Genomic DNA, 12,840 nt, shown 5'->3' on the forward strand with positions numbered 1-12,840 from the left:
CAGCAAAGGCCCTGAAGCTGCTACTCTGTTCCCAAAAAGGAAGACTCCAAAGAACAAAACAGAACAAAATAGGTTTTTCCTACATATTCGCAGAGGAGGCTCTGTACATAGTGACAAGACAATGGCCTCTCAAGTCACCCGGATCTCTTTGAAAATCCTGTTCCAACACTTACCATCTGGAAGGTGAGATAAATGGACAAATCATTCTTTTTCCTTTTGGAGTAATTTAATGGAATTTTGCAATAAACAAAAGGATCAGCCTTGTTCGGTACTATGAATCTTCCCAACAAGAAATTGGCCTTGTTATACTTTCTATACATTATTTCACCCTTCTTGCTTTTTCACTTGCCTTTACTTTTTCATTTCCTCCTTCATTATTTAGTTAGGATTTGGTCTCTTTTTGGCCTTTCTTTATCTGATCATTCTTAATCTGAGCAATGATTATTCAAGCCTTTACTAAAATGCAATCTTGGACAGTTCAATCACTTAGATAACCATTAAAACCAAAAACACCTCCCAAGGGCTGAATTTGACCAACTGTTTTAATCCGAATGTGGTAGGCTTCACGGCGAAGTCTTAAAGTATTGCTGTCTCAAATGCATTGAAGACCTCTCAAAAGAAGCATGAGTCCATTCATTACCAGGGCATTTAAATACATTTCTGCTAAAGGTCCATTCTCTTTAAAAGAACTGACCTATATGCATATATTTAATGAACTAAACTGTTTGTCTGCGGACAGTCAGTATTAATGGAGAGAATGTATTCCTGTAGCACACCTCACTGTCAGAATCTTCATTGCGAGGAGTACATAACATTGTATGCCTAAGGATATCAGAAAAGCAGGAGAGTGATTAACACCATGAATTTAACCCCTAATTCTTGGGAAAATGTAACTCTGGGATCCTTGTGACAAGAGGATGGAAAGAGAGACTGTGGAACTAGGGGAAGATCTGAGGGGCTAGGAGCACCCAGGCAGATTTTATTTGAGGGTGGGGTACTTTCTTTATTCTAGAAACAATGGGAACATGTTCCTCAGCTTCCAGCCATTCTGGTATAGGAACATCCAAGGAGGAGTGCTAGATGCCAGGTGAGAAACCATTGGGTACAGCAAAATTTGAATGTCCAAAGCAAGAGGTTGCCACAGCTATTATAGCGAGACTTGAATCTTCATGGAAGTGCACAGGCCCAGAGGCACAGCTGCTCTCTGGAGATCATCTTAGTTTCCTAGGGATGCCATGACAGAGCACTACAAATTGGGTGACTTAAAACAGTAGATGCATAGTTCTGAAAGTTAGCAGTCCAAAATTGGGCAGGGGTAGTACTGAGTGATAGAGTGCATGCTTCACAAGCGTGAGGTCCAGAGTTCAACCCCAGCACCACACAAACAAAACAAACAAAACACAGATATTCGAAGTCAAAGTGTTGGCAGGGCCATGCTTCCTCTTTTGAGAATCCTTCCTTATGTCTTCCTAGTTCTTGTGGCTGTCAATCTTTGGCGCTTCTTGGCTTGAAGTGGCAGCACTTCAATCTCTGCTCTCCAGTCACATGGAATCCTCTCCTGCGTCTGTGTTCTCTTATGAAGACACTAGTCATGTTGGATTTAGGCCCAACACACTATAGTATAATCTCATCTTGACTAATTTATACCTGCAACAAATGTATTTCCAACTAAGGTCACATTCTGAGCTACTGAGGGGTTAGGTATTCAACATATCTTTGTGTGTGTGTGTGTGTGTGTGTGTGTGTGTGTGTGTGTGTGAGAGAGAGAGAGAGAGAGAGAGAGAGAGAGAGAATGAGGGGGCAAAATTCAACTTCATCTGACCACATTTTTCAATAGCAATAAACTGGCCAGCACTGAAAGGACCTTTTTGAGTTTCTGCAAAGAAAAGAAAGAAGGTGACCTTGGTGCTTACCCCCAGATTCCAGCTTCAGCCCCCGGCTCTAATCAAGGCCTTATTCTGCCTAGAAGCAATTTGAACCCTCTATGACATTGGCTGGTCTTTACCTCTTGGCCTGGGGCTTTGCCTCTGAAACTCGGACCCATGACCTGCTGCTTCCTTGCCTGGGACTCTTTGTTAGTTCCTAGAGTCCCCATCTATTCTCAGGAGGTCCCTTGCAACCCCTCCCCACTGGCTCTCCAAGGAAGCACTGAGCTTATCTGAAGGGTCCACTGGGACCTACATTTTGACCTCCATCCCATACTGCATATATATTTCCCTAAAATTACCATGTTACCATATTACTTCACCTCGTATTTTAGCCCAAAGAATCTGACTTAGGAGACCCTGGGTCTTATGTGACTTTTCATCTAGAGCCTATATAGCTCCCTATTGATAGCTAAAATTATTTTACAAAGAAACAGTGGCCTTCCTTTGGAAAATCTTTATTGATTAACATATATCAGAATGTTATGCTATATGAAATTAGGGATAAAAGGTCTAAAATGACTGATTGAAATTCAGGCATACTAAAATGTTATCTCAGTTCATTTGGGCTGCTGTAACAAAATGCCATAAACTGGGTAAGTTATAAACAACACAAATTTATTTCTCACAGTTCTAGAGGATGCGAAGTCCAAGTTCAAGGAACTGGCAGATTGGGTGTCTGGTGAGACCCCACCTTCCGGTTTATAGATGGTGCCTTCTCACTGTGTCCCCACATGGGGGAAGGAGCAGGGGGTTATTCTGGAGTGTCTTATAGGGGCACAAATTCTTTTTGTGAGGACTCCACTCTCATAACCTAACCACCTCTGGAAGGCCCACCTTCTAACATTATCACCTTGGTGGTTAGGATTTCAACGTACAGATTGTGGATGGACACAGACATTCAGTTGACAGCAGTGTCATCTTTGACACAGTCAAGATGTGCTCCAATTCCTGAGGTTCAGAGAGGAAGAGGGCACCAAGTATGTGAGAGATCAACAAGGGGAGTCTCCATCACTGTATGAGGGAATCCCTAGTGAAGGCCAGGAGCATGGGAGGCAGTAACTGTCTTCAGTGTTCTGCTCAGGGGCAGAGACAACTGCATAAAACCCAGCAGAACTCTGTGTAGAGATCAAGCTATATGTAATCACAGTAACTCCCATATACTGAACAACTCCATGTGCCTAGTACCAAGAGAGCCTTGTTACAATGATTCTAGATGGCCTATCTTATTCCCCTATTTTAGTATACACTCAGGTACTATATAAAGATGTTCCTGTCAAGGACCAACTGCCTAGTGATATTGTAGCTATCTTAGTTTTTGTAAGGACACTATGTTGCTTACACAACAATAAAAATAACTGAATGACACAACTTTCAGAACACAGACCTGTCATTAAGACACCCATGTTATATAATAAATTACTATGGCAGCAACAGGTGTTGGCGAGGACGTGGGGACAAATGTACACTCATACATTGCAGGTGGGGCTGCAAATTAGTGCAGCCACTCTGGAAAGCAGTGGAAATTCCTTAGAAAACTTGGAATGGAACCACCATTTGACCCAGCTATCCCACTCCTTGGCCTATACCCAAAGGACTTAAAATCAGCATACTACAGAAATACAGCCACATCAATGTTCATAGCTGCTCAATTCACAATAGCCAGACTGTGGAACCAACCTAGATGTCCTTCAATTGATGAATGGAAAAGAAACTGTGGTATATATACATACAATGGAATATTACTCAGCCATAAAGAATAATAAAATTATGGCATTTGCAGGCAAATGGATGAAATTAGAGAATATCATGTTAAGTGAGATAAGCCAATCTCAAAAATCCAAAGGACAAATGATCTCCCTGATCACTGGATGATGACACATAGTGGGGAGTGGGAAGGACGTAAGAATGGAGGAAAAAGGTATTGTATAGAGGGAAAAGAGGGGTGGGGAAGGGTGGGGGGGGGGATAACAATGAATCAAACACTATTATCCTATGTAAAAGTATGATTACACAAATGGTAGGCCTTTACTTCATGTACAGAGAAACAGTATGTATCCCATTTGTGTACAACAAAAATAAATTAAAAAATAAATTACTATGTTATGTGGTATAAGAAAATCTACTGAAAATATTTAATGACATATCTAGAAATATCATTTCCCCATTAAGAATTATCTATTTGTTTTTCTAACTATCTTTCATTTATCTTGGAAAACACATGCTTTTATCTTAATTTGTAACTGGACAGATATTCATTTCATCATACCCAATGTTTACCTGAGTTTATCACAAGCATATTAGTTAATCTTTCACTTAAAGGAATTTATATCTATGTACACGTTCAGATTTTTTTGTTGATTGATTTAAAATTTTTTCTTATCCTGGTGGTTTACATATTTATTAGAAACAGTTAAAATCCAATTTTTTCTGAGCATAAAATATATTTAATTATGAAATGTTGTTAATATATTACTTTTTGCAGTAGTGGGACTATGCACATACATTTATATTAAGTTGTTCCTTTAAATATTATAGACTTCTAAGATTATATATTTAAATCTAGCTTGATTCAAATAAACACACTTTATTACAACTTTAAAAGTATACTTAATTAAGCTTGATTAAACAATTTTCAGGGGTTGGGGTTGTGGCTCAGTGGTAGAGTGCTTCCCTAGCATGGGTGAGGCAAAGGGTTTGGATCCTCAGCACCACATATAAATAAATAAATAAAGGTATTGTGTTAATCTACAACTAAGGGGTGTGTGTGTGTGTGTGTGTGTGTGTGTGTGTGTGTGTATACATACATATATAAGTGATTTTTATTTTTACAGACTTAATTTTTAGCAAGAAAAAAATATTGTGCCAGTTCCTCTGTGTGTAGCTCATGACTCACAGGGCAAAGATTGCAGTATATCACTGAGAGATGTGTACATTACAGCCACATGCTGCATCAGAACTATTGCTGAGAGCTGTGCATGACTGTTGCTGTTGAGTTCAGATCTCTGCAGCTCCTCCTTGTTTAGCTTGACACCCTACTTGTTTCACTGATGATCAATAGTAACTATTAGCAACTTGAATGCTTTTCAATGCCAAAAGTGATAAATGAAGAGCATGTCCCTGTTTCTACAACTGCTTTATAAAATATTTGTAAAGATATTTGGGCAGTCCTAATTAAATTTAGACAAATAGACAAAAAACCAAGTTCAGAACTCTGAAGTGTAAAGCTACAAACACCGACCTAATGGTGTGAACAGAAAGTTCCTAAGTGGTTACATGAATCAGGGTAAAGAAGTCTGGGTAATCCCCAGGTTTTGCTTGTGAAGGCAAAGGTTAAAGTTCCTGAAATTCCAAATTACTCATTACAACTCCTTTGAGCTTTAAATGCTTGGTTGAAATTTAATAAAGAATGCTCCTGGCTTTCGAAAGGTTGTTTCTTTACTCATTGTGGTTTGGATCTGGAATATTTCCCATAGGAAATATTGATTGAAGGATCGCTCCCCAGTGCAGCAGGGTGGAGCTCTTGGAAGTGACTGGATCATGAGGGCTTTCACCTCACCAATGGATGAATCCTTTGAGGGATTCATAGCTAAATGAAGGTGGTGGAAACGATACAAGGCGGAACTTAATTGGAACTTAGTCCTTGGGAACTATATCTTGTCCACATCCCCTCCCTCCCTCCCTCTGCTTTCCAGTCACCATGAGATGAGCAGCTCTGCTCCACCACACCCTCTCCACCATGACGCTGTACCTTACCACAGTCCCATAGTCCCAATGGAGCCAGTTGACCATGGACTAAAACCTCTGAAACCATGAACCAAAACAAATCTGCTCCTCTAAGTTGTTTATGTCAGGTATTTTAGTTAAAGTGATGAAAAGCTGACTAATACACAAGTTATTCTTATGGCATTAACCAAAACACTGTATAAGTAGAAAGTATGTTTACTTGAAATCTAACAAAAATAAGAAAATATAAACTAAAACATTATTCATTAGTTATTTAAAGAATAAAGTATACTGCCACAATGAATTAGAAATTAATTAATGTTAATACAATGGAGAACCAAGTTCACTATACATACACATAAAACTTCCCAACATCACAATTGCTTACCATAGATGTATCCCATGTCTCACTTGGCAGAGGCAGATTTTAGAGCTCCTCAACATTCTTCATGGGTAATGCAGTTGTGGATGATATTACATGGGTGGGGTTCAAGGTGATCCCCAGTCTATTACAGTTCAGATCTCTAGAGGTCATCCTTTGGTCTGTATTTGATTTTTAGGACATACTGTTTGTGATTCTGATCCTTTATTATCAACTTAAAAATATCTAGACTCATTTAATTTACCCTACCTCTTCCAATTTACTAACAACTAGATTTACCATACAATTTGAGCAGTAGTGGTTAATTCATCTCAGGATACTTGTTCAGATCTAAAATTGTTAAAAGAATTATTAACAATCATTTCCACTTGGAATGTCCTCCAGAAATGTGTTGTTACCTCTAGAATAATATGAAACCAGGATCTTCAAATGGACAAAAGATATTCCACTATAAAAATTTCCACATGTAAGATTCTGGAGAGATTTCCCAGTAGAATGTTCTCATCTATTCATCACACTCACACATATGGAAAATACTCAGGGGAAATGAGCAACTGTAGGAGACATCTGGTTAAAAAATTCCATTTTTAAGTCCAGTGAAGATAAGAAAAATTATGGGAGCTAGTTCTCCCTCCTGTCTCATGAAAGAAAAATAAAATCTTCACAGAGCATTTCTTTTAGTTGATATTACATATAGCACATATGGGAATGTCTTCCCTGACAACATCTTCTTTTTCATAATGCTCCCATATGACAGAAAATGGGAAAATTTAGGTACCACATGAATCTATTTAATGTCTTTGGCCATAGCTGATTGGACCTAATGTAGTCACCTGACCTAAGCCGAGCCAATCAAATTTCCTCTTTGGGGAATTCAATATGGAATTACAGTCAGCTTATGAAAATAAACTATGCTGAACAGTGACCCACATAAAGAAATTGGCATGACTGTCCACAAGAAAAGAGGAGAAGCCAACCCTGAGGGGCAGGGACGGAGAATGGAGAATGAAATAGCAGGAAGAATGTCCATGACCCATCACCACAGACCTCAGACCTTTGTTTTACTTTGAGTTCCTCTAAATTTTTAGAACAAAAATCATATTATTAAAGAGGGGTTCTGTTTCTTTACTAAGTTATTCTAATGTTATTAATCAGATAACATTGTACTTTATTTTGTGCATACATAATTTGAGAAGTCCTGCAATATCTATATGTATATTTTTAGTATTTGACCCCAAATCATTGGTTTGGGCCTAAAAACTCACATAATTTATAAGAGAGTCAGCTGGACCAGTTACATGATTAAATGATTTAAAACATGAGAATTTTTAAAGAAACATTCCGTCAAAGCAATTATCACAATGACACTAAAGTAAACCGGTCAATTGTGGTTAAAAGTGGAAAATAAAGTTCCACATTCTTCATGGATCCCCATGATGAAAATCAGACTCTATCTCCAAGATTGTTTCCAGAAATTTCCCTGTTGAAAGCACGTTGTCAGCAACTTTAATAAATTTTATGATGTAACAATTATACATTCAGAAGGATATATGTAACTTGTAAGTAAATTATAAAGCACAATACTACAATGGACATTTGTGGATCTTCTACCTAACTAAAAACTAGAATTACCATACAATGAGATTAAAGTCATGTTTCTCAATTGGGATGGATTCAGTCTTCTCTACCAGCTTCCCAGGGGACATGTGGCAATATGTGGAGACATTTTTTGCTTGTGACAACTGTTGGGGATGCCAAGGAGCACAGAATAGCTCTCTAAAACAGGGTTACTCAACCTCAAATGTTGACAGTCCTAAGGGTGATAAATCCTCCATTAAATTTGTTTGCCTGGTACTATATCCCTACCTCTTCACTAAGATGCAACCACTATCCTAAATTCAATGTGCACCATTGTCTTGTTTCTAAAATATGTTTTTACCACATTTGTATGTATCACTAATAGCAACATAAAAATAAGTTTATCACTAGCTTTTAAACAGATTAGGAGACGTAAGTGTGAGTAAAAGGAAATGTATCAGTTATTAATTATAGGCTACTGGAAAGGCATTTAAATGTTTCCTGGAAGCAAGGTTTACAGCAAAAATCTATCTTATCAATCAATCTATTCTTCTATTTTAATTTTCATGAACAAAGGAAAAGGTCATAGCCTGTTCTTGGGAGCTTTAACTTTTATTAATCACTACAGTTCCATCAATTTAGCAAAATTTTACAGCCCATTGGCTCACAGGCCAAAAAGTAAAAACACCTTATTATGACACAAATCTGCCTTCAAATCATTCAGTTAAGCGACAGGAGGAAAATGTTAAAAATAATGAATTGCTTGTTCCAGTTGTGAAAAAAGTGAATCTGAAGAGTACACTGCTTTTTAAATTTTAACACATCTTTTTGATAGATAACAGATAGACCCGAGCAGGAGGAACATGAGGTTAAGGGGATAATTCCGTAGACTAGGCCTATGTATTGGCTCTCCACAGGCTTTCTTTTAAAAAGCAACTTACATAAGGCCATTCTGATCCTGTTCTGGCTTAAGTCAATAGGATGTTAAATTCCTCAACAAACAACCTGTTATCCTCAGGGCTATGCTCTCAGGGCAGAGGAATATAAAGACTCCTCCCCACAGATAAAAACAGAAATATCCTGAAAACGGACTTTTGTTATCTTTAAACGAACCAAAGATTCCAAGACTCAGGAAGAAAGTATAATTAAAAGTAAAGCTCCGGGGCCATAAAAATCTGTAAAAGCAAGTTCCACTTAGAACTGGTCAGCAGTCAGCTGCTGTAGTTTGGATCTTGAGTGTCTCCTCTAAAGCCCGTGTGTTAAAGGCTTGCCAGCCTGTGTTGCTATTGGAAAATGGTGGATTTTTTAGGAATTGAGGCCTACAGGCAGGAAGTTAGATCATTGAGGGTGTGTCCTTGAAGGGGACACTGGGACCCTGGATTCTCCTCCTCTCTCTTTCCTGGCTTCCTGGTCATCATGAAGGAAATAGCTTTCTCTACCATGTGCTCCCAACATGGTGTACAGTGCCACCACAGGCCCAAAAGCAATGACACCCAGTGACCATGGGCTGAAACCTCTGAAACCATCAGTCAAAAGAAACTTTTCCTCCTTACAAGTTGTTTATCACATTTTGTCACAGTGATGGAAAGCTAACACAGTCATGTTCTTAGAAATTAAAAAAAAAATCCGAAATGAAATTCAATCAAAGCAATCACTACATGATTGGTAGCACTGAAAACCGAAATGATGATCCAGAAGATCCAGTGAGATAATCTACTTCCAAAACAGACTAAACACAAAGAAATTGAAATAATAGTTGAAAAGTTGATGCATGAAAGAGCTATCTAAAACTCCCTCAAAGTCTTAAAGGGAGAAAAACACATGTCCTTAGAAGTAGGAAAATGGGAGAAAGATATAAAGAAGAAAGGTCAGAAATGAGAGGATTTAATGAAGATTAAAAATCTAATTATTACAGTTTTAAAGAAAATCAGAAAGAAATCAATAAAGCAAATATTAAAGTAAAATTTCCAACAATTAAAGGACTTGAGAGTCTAAATTTAACACCCCACCAATCCTTGGCAAGAAATACAAAAAAGACACACATACATATCATAATAAAATTTCAGAACACTGGAAATAAACAGTGATTTCAAAAGCTGTCAGAGAGGGCCTGGAGATATAGCTCAGTTGATAGAGTACTTGCCTGTCAAGCACAGGCCCTGGGTTCAATCCCCAGCACTACCAAAAAAAAAAAAAAAAAAAAAAAAAAAAAAAAAAAAACAAAACACCTGTCAGAGAGAAATAAAGATGATAGTATGCAAAGTTTAGTTACTATGAATTATACTTTATCAGATATTTTAACAGTAAAAATAAAAATTAGAAAATCGCTAGGTATAGTGGTACACACATGTAATCCCAGTGGTTTGAGAGGCTGAGGTAGGATTGCCAAGTTCAAAGCCAGTCTCAGCAACTTAGTGAGACCCTGTCCCAAATAGAAAGTAAAAGGGTCAGGGATGTGGTTAAGCACACCTGAGTTTAACCCCTGCTACCACCCCACCAAAAAAAAAAAAAAAACCACAAAAACTAGAAAATAGTCTGAGGGAAAATAAAATGCTTTGTGTTCACAACTAAAGTATAAATTTCTCCAGGAAATGATCAAATTTTGAAATAGCATTTTTAAATGAGGGAGCTATATACCTAAATAATTTGGGGATATGTATTTTATTGGGAAAATATTAATCAAAAACGTAAAAGCATGTATTGCCAATTATGTTTTTTTCTGCATTTGAGTTTATATAATTGAAAGGGAAAATAGTTAAATATAAAATTTTAAGTGCTTATGCAACTTCATTCAATCTTTGTCATGAAAAGAAAAAGTAATCATCAAATTATTAAAAATAACACATCATTATATTTGTATAGTACTTTACATATTCTTTGGTTTTATATCCAGGACAGGCACAAGGGACCAAGAATCTGGGAGGAAATGACTTGCCTCATGCCCACAGTGGCAAAGTAAGCTCAGACCCAAGGTTTTTACTGAAAATTCAGGATTCTGCTTGCCTCTTGCTCAGAACTGCACAACGATCTGAATTATTCTAACGTCTACAGACATGCTGCTTTTACAAATGGTGATTTTGAAATGAATCTATTAGAAAAAGACTGATTTCTAATGAGGGAGCTATTTAATATTCTCCCTTAACAAAGGCTAACGGAAAAAAGAGATAATGGGGAGAGGGAGGGAGGGAATGGGGGGCTCCTTGAGAGGCTGGCTTTGTCCATTAACTTCAGCAAGTAGCATAGTGCTGGCCATGTTTTAGGGGTCCAAGAAACATGAAAAGAAAGACAATAAATGAATGAGTGAATAAATAAAAGTTGGCAAGACTCTCTCCCTCCCTTTCTCTCTCTCTGAACAACTGAAGGAAATCAGTTGTGGCCTCCCAATATACTAAGGCAATAAGGAACCAGCACTGTGAAGGAAATGATCTAGAAAAGCAATCCTTTATATGTGGGAGGAATGGTTAAATTAAACTTTAAAGATGGTTCCATTCCAAGCTGAATTTCATAACAAAAGGAAAAATTAGGCAGCCAGACAGAACTTTCTAACACAAACATAACTCCCAAATGTTGACACTTCAATTGTCCCTTCCTTCAAGAACCAACAGTTTTAACATTTACTGTTCTTCACTCAGAAAAAAAAAATATATGTATAATGTTGTTTTCCATTGTAAATGAGACAGGAATGTGTTTATCAAGTTATCATAGAACTCAGAAGAGGGGAAGGAGGGAAGGTGTCTTCAGTATTCTTCACAGTCAAGCTTGTATTCGATGACTGGGAAGCTTTATGCTGGCAGCTTTTCACAGCTCTAAGGATCCTAAGTTCTTCTTATCACTCTTAAGACTTCAGAACTCAACATCTTACCATCAATGGCCATCACATCTCACTGCTGTGGTCCAACTTTTGCCACAGGACAAGGACAGTGACACTGAAATTCTTTCTAATGAAGCAGTGGGTAAAAGTTAAACCATACACAAGACAAGGACAAGGTAAAAAAATAACTCCTGGTGTCAACAAGAATCACCAAGGAATGTGACAGGGGAGCCAAGTGCAATAAATGGGAGGCAGGTAGTGTGGCAGAAGCAGGGACACAGAAAGAGGGTTTGGGTAGTCCAGCTTAATACCTGGAGATATATCTTCTGTGAGTTTAATACCTGCTGAGGTCTTTCTGATTCTTGGTGGCATACAGTGACACATAGCACCATCCTTGACATGCTAGCACATGATATGTCCCAATTCCTACTCCAGTGTGTTCCTTTCTCAGCCTGATTCCACCAATAAACCTACTCAACAGAGGACGGGAAAGAAAAAATATCAGAAGAGGGAAGGAGGTGAGAAGGACGTTCTAGAAAGAAAAGTTCTATGGAAGATGTCTCTGGTTAGCCCCTTGTGTGGACTTGAGGGCCCTGAAGTCTGAGTTCCTGGTCTGAATCCTGTTTCTACCTCTTAGTGGCTGAGAATCCCTGAGCAAGTCATTTAGCTTCGTGTGCCCTAGTTTGCTCCTCTGCAAAATGAGGATGAAATAAGAGTACATAGCCATTGTGAGCTCCAAAACATATTAATAGATGGAGGTATTATCCCTGTGTGAGGGATGTGCTCAGACAAATTCCTGTGCAGTACCTTCTGGAATCACTCTCTCAAAAGTCATCTCTTGTTTAACTTCTGTCTTTTTTGCTAGAGTATAAGTCTCATGAAGGTAACAATAGGGCTATGACTTAGCCCCACCCAGAGAAATTCAATCAACATCTGTTGAATGAATGAATGAGTAAATGAATGGATCATCTTCAGACATATTTTTCCTTCAAAAAATACTGAGAAATCAGACAACTTTCTTCACAATCACGTGGTAAATCAATCATGTCATATAGCCTTTTAAAATTAAATTCTTTATGATTAATGTTTGTGCACAGTACTCAGAAGAAAACTGTGTGTAAACCTAATAAAGCCTCTTAGTTTTCAATCTGAGAAAATCAGAAATTTGAAATGGGAAATATTCCCAGGACTGGTAAGGAAACAAAAATCAAGAATATGCAAGCATCAGGATTTTGGGGAGAAGGAGAATATCGTGTATGTGTTAAGAAGGAAAATGGGGGTCCCTTAAAAGAAGCAGTTTCAGGCAATGATCAGGTAGGAAGCTGGCATAGCAACGTACCATGCTCCTTGCTCTTCCTGAAGTTGTTGTGTGCTACTTCCTTTAAACACAGAGCTGTGTTCCCCAAGAGGTCCCTGTA

The 12,840-nt window shown here is 38.0% G+C and overlaps 1 protein-coding gene across 5 annotated transcripts in view; it reads right to left on the reverse strand.

Moving 5' to 3' along the window:
- The window catches only part of PLD5 (phospholipase D family member 5), a 406,765-nt gene that overhangs the window by 95,581 nt on the left and 298,344 nt on the right, over positions 1 to 12,840 (reverse strand). The gene's annotated exons all lie outside the window — the stretch shown is intronic.

The sequence above is a fragment of the Sciurus vulgaris genome (genome assembly GCF_902686455.1).
Source record: "Sciurus vulgaris genome assembly, chromosome: 12".
In the NCBI taxonomy this organism is placed as follows: domain Eukaryota; kingdom Metazoa; phylum Chordata; class Mammalia; order Rodentia; family Sciuridae; genus Sciurus; species Sciurus vulgaris.